Genomic DNA, 6,000 nt, shown 5'->3' with positions numbered 1-6,000 from the left:
TCTATTTGGGGAAATCCCCACCTTTGGAAGATGGTGTGGGCCACGTCGGGGCGAAGGGACCACTCGTGGGAAGCGAAGGACCTGCTCAGACGGTCGGCCAGCGTGTTCTGCACCCCTGGTAGAAAGAACGCTTCGAGGCGAATCGAGTGGGTCACACACAGGTCCCATAGGAGCATCGCCTCCTTGCACAGCGGGGAGGATCGGGCCCCGCCCTGTTTGTTCAGATAGAACATGGCTGCCGTGTTGTCCGTGTATACCGCCACGCAGCGGTCCCGGAGGTGTGCAAGAAAGGCGAGACAAGCCAGGCGGATCGCTCTCAATTCCCTGACGTTGATGTGCAGGGAGAGCTCCTGGGCCGACCAGAGGCCCTGAGTGTGCAGGTCTCCCATGTGAGCCCCCCATCCAAGCGCCGAGGCGTCTGTGGTCAGGGTGACCGACGGGCGAGGGGGGCGAAACGGAACCCCGGCGCAGACCACCTCCTGATGCAGCCACCAGGGGAGCGTCTGGAGAGTGGGGTCTGAGACCGTGACCACCAGATCTAGAGGGTCGCGGTGGGGCCGGTACACCGAAGTCAGCCACATCTGGAACGGACGGAGCCTCAGCCTCGCGTTCGCGGTCACAAAGGTGCACGCAGCCATGTGGCCCAGCAGGCGAAGGCAGGACCGGGCCGTCGTGGAAGGGAAGGCTTGCAAGGTGCGAATGAGCGAGGCCATCGTCTCGTGTCGAGAACGAGGGAGGCAGGCCCTGGCGAGGGTGGAGTCGAGGACTGCTCCTATGAACTCCAATCGCTGTGTCGGCAGTAATTGGGACTTCTCGGCATTGACGAGGAGGCCGAGAGACCGGAACAGGTGCAGTATCTCTGACACCTGAGCTGTCACCAGTTCTTGAGAGCGCCCACGGATCAGCCAGTCGTCGAGATATGGGTATACGTGGATTCTGCGACGACGGAGAGCTGCGGCCACGACCGCCATGCACTTGGTGAACACCCTCGGGGCAGTGGAGAGGCCAAAGGGTAACACCGCAAACTGGTAGTGGGTCGCGTTGACCGTGAAGCGCAGAAAGCGTCTGTGGGGGGGGTAAATCGCCACATGAAAGTAAGCATCTTTCATGTCGAGGGCGGCAAACCAGTCTCCCGGATCCAAGGAAGGGATAATGGACCCCAAGGTTACCATCCGAAACTTGAGCTTGCAGAGGTATCTGTTCAGCTCCCAGAGGTCCAAGATGGGACGAAGACCTCCTTTCGCCTTGGGGATGAGGAAATATCTGGAGTAGAATCCCCTGCCCCGCCTGCAGGGAGGCACCTCCTCGATAGCACCCACGCTCAACAGAGCCTGCACCTCCTGTATGAGGACTTGCTCGTGAGAGGGGTCCCTGAAGAGGGACGGGGAAGGTGGGTGGGAGGGGGGGGGGCGAAAGAAACTGTAGGCGGTAGCCGTGCTGGATGGTGCTGAGGACCCAGCTGTCCGATGTTATAGCAGACCACGCCGGAAGGAAGCGGGCAAGGCGATTGGAAAACAAAAGGGATGGATCCTGGGGGGAGAGTGATGGGCCGTCCTCGGGCGTCCCGTCAAAAGGCCGGCTTTTGGGCTTGCGGAGCCTTGGACGAGTTCTGCGCCTGGTTGCGCCGCCCCCCTGACGGTCTACGGCGGAAGGGGGCCGTTCGGCGGTTGTTAAACGGCCGAGACCTGGCCTGGTTGAAGGGACGGTAGGGCTGTTGGCGGAACGAACGCCTCTGCGTGGCCGGCGTGTGCATACCCAGAGTTCGTATCGCAACCCTCCCATCCTTTAGGGACTGGATTCTGGCATCCGTTTTCTCAGAAAACAGCCCCTGCGTGTCAAACGGGAGGTCCTGGAGGGTGTACTGGACCTCAGGTGGGAGGGTGGAAGATTGTAGCCACGCAATGCGGCGCATCGTCACCCCGGATGCTACCGTTCGAGCCCCTGAGTCTGCTGCGTCTACGGCCGCTTTGATCAGTGTTCTGGAGGCTAACTTGCCCTCCTCCAGCAGCGCTGAGAATTCAGGGCGGGATTCCTGAGGGGTTAGCTCCGTGAACTTCGCAAGGCACCCCAAGATATTAAAAGTGTATCTGGATAAGAGGGCCATCTGGTTGGCGATACGGAGTTGGAGGCCTCCCGCCGAATAGATTTTACGCCCTAATAAGTCCATGCGCCGGGCGTCCTTCGCCTTCGGCGCAGCGGCAGGTTGACCGTGTCGTTCGCGGTCATTGACCGATTGGACCACCAGCGAGTCCGGGGTGGGGTGGACGTACAAGTATTCGTAGCCCTGGGGCGGGACGGAATACTTCCTTTCGACGCCTCGCGCCGTGGGGGCAACGGAGGAGGGCGACTGCCAGATAGTGGCACTGTTCTTCTGAATGGTGCGAATAAACGGGAGCGCCACTCTGACAGGGGCGTCATCTCCCACAACATCCGTAATCGGGTCCTCGACTTCTTGCACCTCCTCTATGGGCAAGTTAATGGCCTTTGCCACTCTTCGGAGAAGGTCCTGGTGTGCCCTGAGGTCAATGGGCGGGGGCCCTGATGGCGAGGCCCCCGCTACCGCCTCATCTGGAGAGGACGACGAGGAGTGGCCCGGCAGCACCTCCTCCTGTTGGTGCTCGCCCACCTGGCGATCTGGCGGCAGCGAGTCCTGGCCCAAAGAAGGGCCGTGGGCGGCGCTTGCGTCGGTGGGGACGGGGGGGCTCGACTGACGGTGGCCACCGGTACCGATGGTGCCGAGCCCGGCTGCCTGGGTGGCAGGGGAGGCCCCTGTTCATATTGCGCCCAGGGCACCCAATGTCCCCAATACTGGGGTCCATGATCCGGGGGAACGGAACCGGCTCTGAAATCCACCACACTGCCTTGGGATGAGGCTACAGAGGGTTCCCTGGAGGGCCAGGGTGGAGCCGTGGTGGTGCCTGGGCGGGCGTCCAGCGCCGGCGTGAGACGATCCTCCGGTGCCGAGGGTCGGTGCCGGGCGTCTCGGGGGTCCAGTGGCGAGCGGGACCTGTGCTGCGCACGGTGCCGGGAGCCGGATCTCCGGTGCCGGGAGCCAGATCTACGGCGTCGGGAGCTGGATCTCCGGTGCCGAGAAGGGGAGCGGCGGCGGCGGGAGCTCGACCGGCGACGTCGGGAGCTCGACCGGCGGTGCCGGGAACCGGACCTCGAGCGGGATCTGCGGCGCCTCGAACGGCTGCGCGAGTCCCGATGTCCGCGGTGCCTGGACGCGGACCTGCTGCGGTGCCGGTCACTTCGTGACCGGGACCTGGAGCGTCGCCGGGAGTACGACCGGCCCCGCGATGGAGAGCGGTGCCGGGACTGCGACCGGTGCCGGGACGCTGAGCGGCGTCGCGATGGCGATTTACGGTGGGATGGGGAGCGGTGCCTCGGTGACCGTCGCCGGGAGATAGACCGGGATCGAGACCGGAATCTGGAGCCGCGGTCGCCACGGTCGCCCGGAGATGAGGGGCGCACCATCGCTGGCTTGCCGAGGGACTTGAATGTCCGCACCGGTGGTGCCGGCGGCTGATATGACGGGCCCGTCGCTTCGATCAGCTCTCTTGCCGTCGCGAACGCCTCCGGCGTCGACGGGATCCTCAGCTCCTCCTCGGTGGGCACCGGGGAGCTGGGCAGAACCGGACTCGACGGGCCAGGCGGCGCCGGAGTCAACGGTGCGGTGCACTTAGCGTGCATTGCCTCAGCCTGCACCGTTTTCGTCGGAGGCGGCTGGGCGGACGGCTTTCGCTGCTGTTTTGCGGCGGCCGTCTTCGGCGCCTTGTGCTTCCTCCCCGGGGAGAGGGAGCGGTGCCGGGTCTTTGGTGCCGGCTCGGTGCCGGAGCGGCTCGGTGCAGCCGGAGCGCTGCTCGTCGAGGCGGTTTTCGGTGCCGCTGGAGCTGGCGCCGGAGGTTGGAGCGCAGACTCCATCAGTAAGTGCTTCAGCCTAGAGTCTCTCTCTTTCCTCGTACGAGGCTTAAAGGCTATGCAAATAGAGCACTTATCTGGCCGATGCGACTCTCCGAGGCAGCGGAGGCAAGAGTCGTGCGGGTCGCTAACCGGCATAGGCCGCTGGCAAGCCGCACAGGGCTTGAAACCCGGTGCTCCGGGCATAAGCCCGCACCGGGGCGGAAGAAGAGGGGCAAACCCTCTAATTCCGTAACTATTAACACTATTAACACTAAATATATATACAACTACAACAAGAACTCAACTAACTACTAATACTATCTACACTAGAACTATGGAGAAACACTAGGGTTGTGGAGGTAAGGGAGCACTCCACTGTTCCAACTGGCCGTCACGGGCGGGAAGAAGGAACTGAGGAGCGGACGGGCCGGCTGAGGTATATAAGGGGCGCCATGACGGCGCCACTCCAGGGGGCGCCAGCCGGCCCGCCGGAGTTGCTAGGGTAAAAATGTTCCGGAGAGCCGTGCACGCGCGGCGCGCACACCTACATGGAATGCATAGGAGCAATCACTCGAAGAAGAAGGATAGTATTTCATAAAGACAGCTGCACTTGTTTCAGGAAGTCATGCTCCTTGATGGTCCCAAAGTGGCAAAGAAAGAGCTGTTTAAGAGGCCTTAGTCTGGCCATGGCAGTATGCAGCCGTGCTGCTTTCTGCAAGAATCCCCCTCAGAGGTCCTGGCAAAGGGGCATGGGGATGTGCCATATCACGGTGCGCTGAGCAAAGCGTATCTTCAACATAATGTTTGGGCAAGTCTTACATGCTACTCACTGAAAATAAGTTCTGTGAAATTGTGCCCACAAACCAGAAAGCTTTGTGTGTAAAAATTAACAGGCTGCTCTGTCTGTACCTCAAAATACTAACGGATGGAGCGCCAACTGACGTGTGTTTACTTGCTTCTGTTCTCGGCCTCTGCTATTGATGCAGTAAAATCATGTTTTCAAGAGAAGTTTTTAGTACACTGATTATAATGTGGGCACTGGATCTGGATTTGGGTCCAGCGCCTGATAGAAACTAGCTGAGGGGCAGATCAATTTGGGAGGGTTGAGAATGTAAAAACCCAAACCAGAGTGTCTATTACGGACGACTGACAAGGTGGGGAATGTGGAGTAATGGCTGACTGTTTGCAGCCATAGTCGGAGGGTATGTGGTGGATATATGGGAAACACCACCTCACTGTCTGGCAAGAACTGACAACGTAAGCACACACATATGCATTTGCCAAAAGTTAGGGCCTATCAGCAGACAATAGTTTATTTAAAGGGATATAAATCACTTTCACCTACCATAATCTCCCGTTACCCAAGGAGGAAACATATTGGTGCATGTCACGGGTAGGTATAAAACAGCTCCTGGCTGGCACCTGCCTTGCTGTAGCCCTCCTTATTGTCTCCTTCCTGGTCAGGGCCAGATACCTCTTGCTCATCCATTGCTCCAGGGAGGGATTTCTTTCTCCTCACCAGGACAGGCAGAGTATCCACAGAGTTAAAGGGAGGAGGTAAGGTCCAGAATATAGCACCCAGCTCACTATGAGAGAGGTCATGCAGGTGGCTCCAAACTTTCTCTTTTCTTCGCCTTCTGCCACCACTGCCTCAGCTCCTTTCCCTTTGTGTGGCAGTGAAACTCCTCTCTGAAGAGGCTGAGTTTTGCCACAGCCTTCAGCAAATTGCTGTAAATAATCTTGTTCATTCAGAGGGCTGTGGCTGTGCCTGCACATGCTCCTTCCCCCACAATACGAGGAAACTGAGCACCCCTCTCTTGGAATAGACAGCAGCATGAGACAGTGCTAGGAATCTACATTCAGTGAAAATGTAGCAGGGAACAGGAACAGATGCTGCTGTGAAGAAACATGCTGGCATATAAAAGTGAAATAAGAACAGCTGACAGGTCCCTGCACCCTGGACAGTGAAGTTCAAGAGTGCTACGAGCAGGGGCGCCTCTAGGTATTTTGCCGCCCCAAGCACGGCAGGCAGGCTGCCTTAGGCGGCTTGCCTGTGGGAGGTCCCCGGTCCCGTGGATTCGGATTCGGCACGCCTGC

Source organism: Mauremys reevesii, linkage group 3 (assembly GCF_016161935.1).
Source record: "Mauremys reevesii isolate NIE-2019 linkage group 3, ASM1616193v1, whole genome shotgun sequence".
Taxonomy (NCBI): domain Eukaryota; kingdom Metazoa; phylum Chordata; order Testudines; family Geoemydidae; genus Mauremys; species Mauremys reevesii.
Note: the sequence above shows the minus strand (reverse complement) of the source record.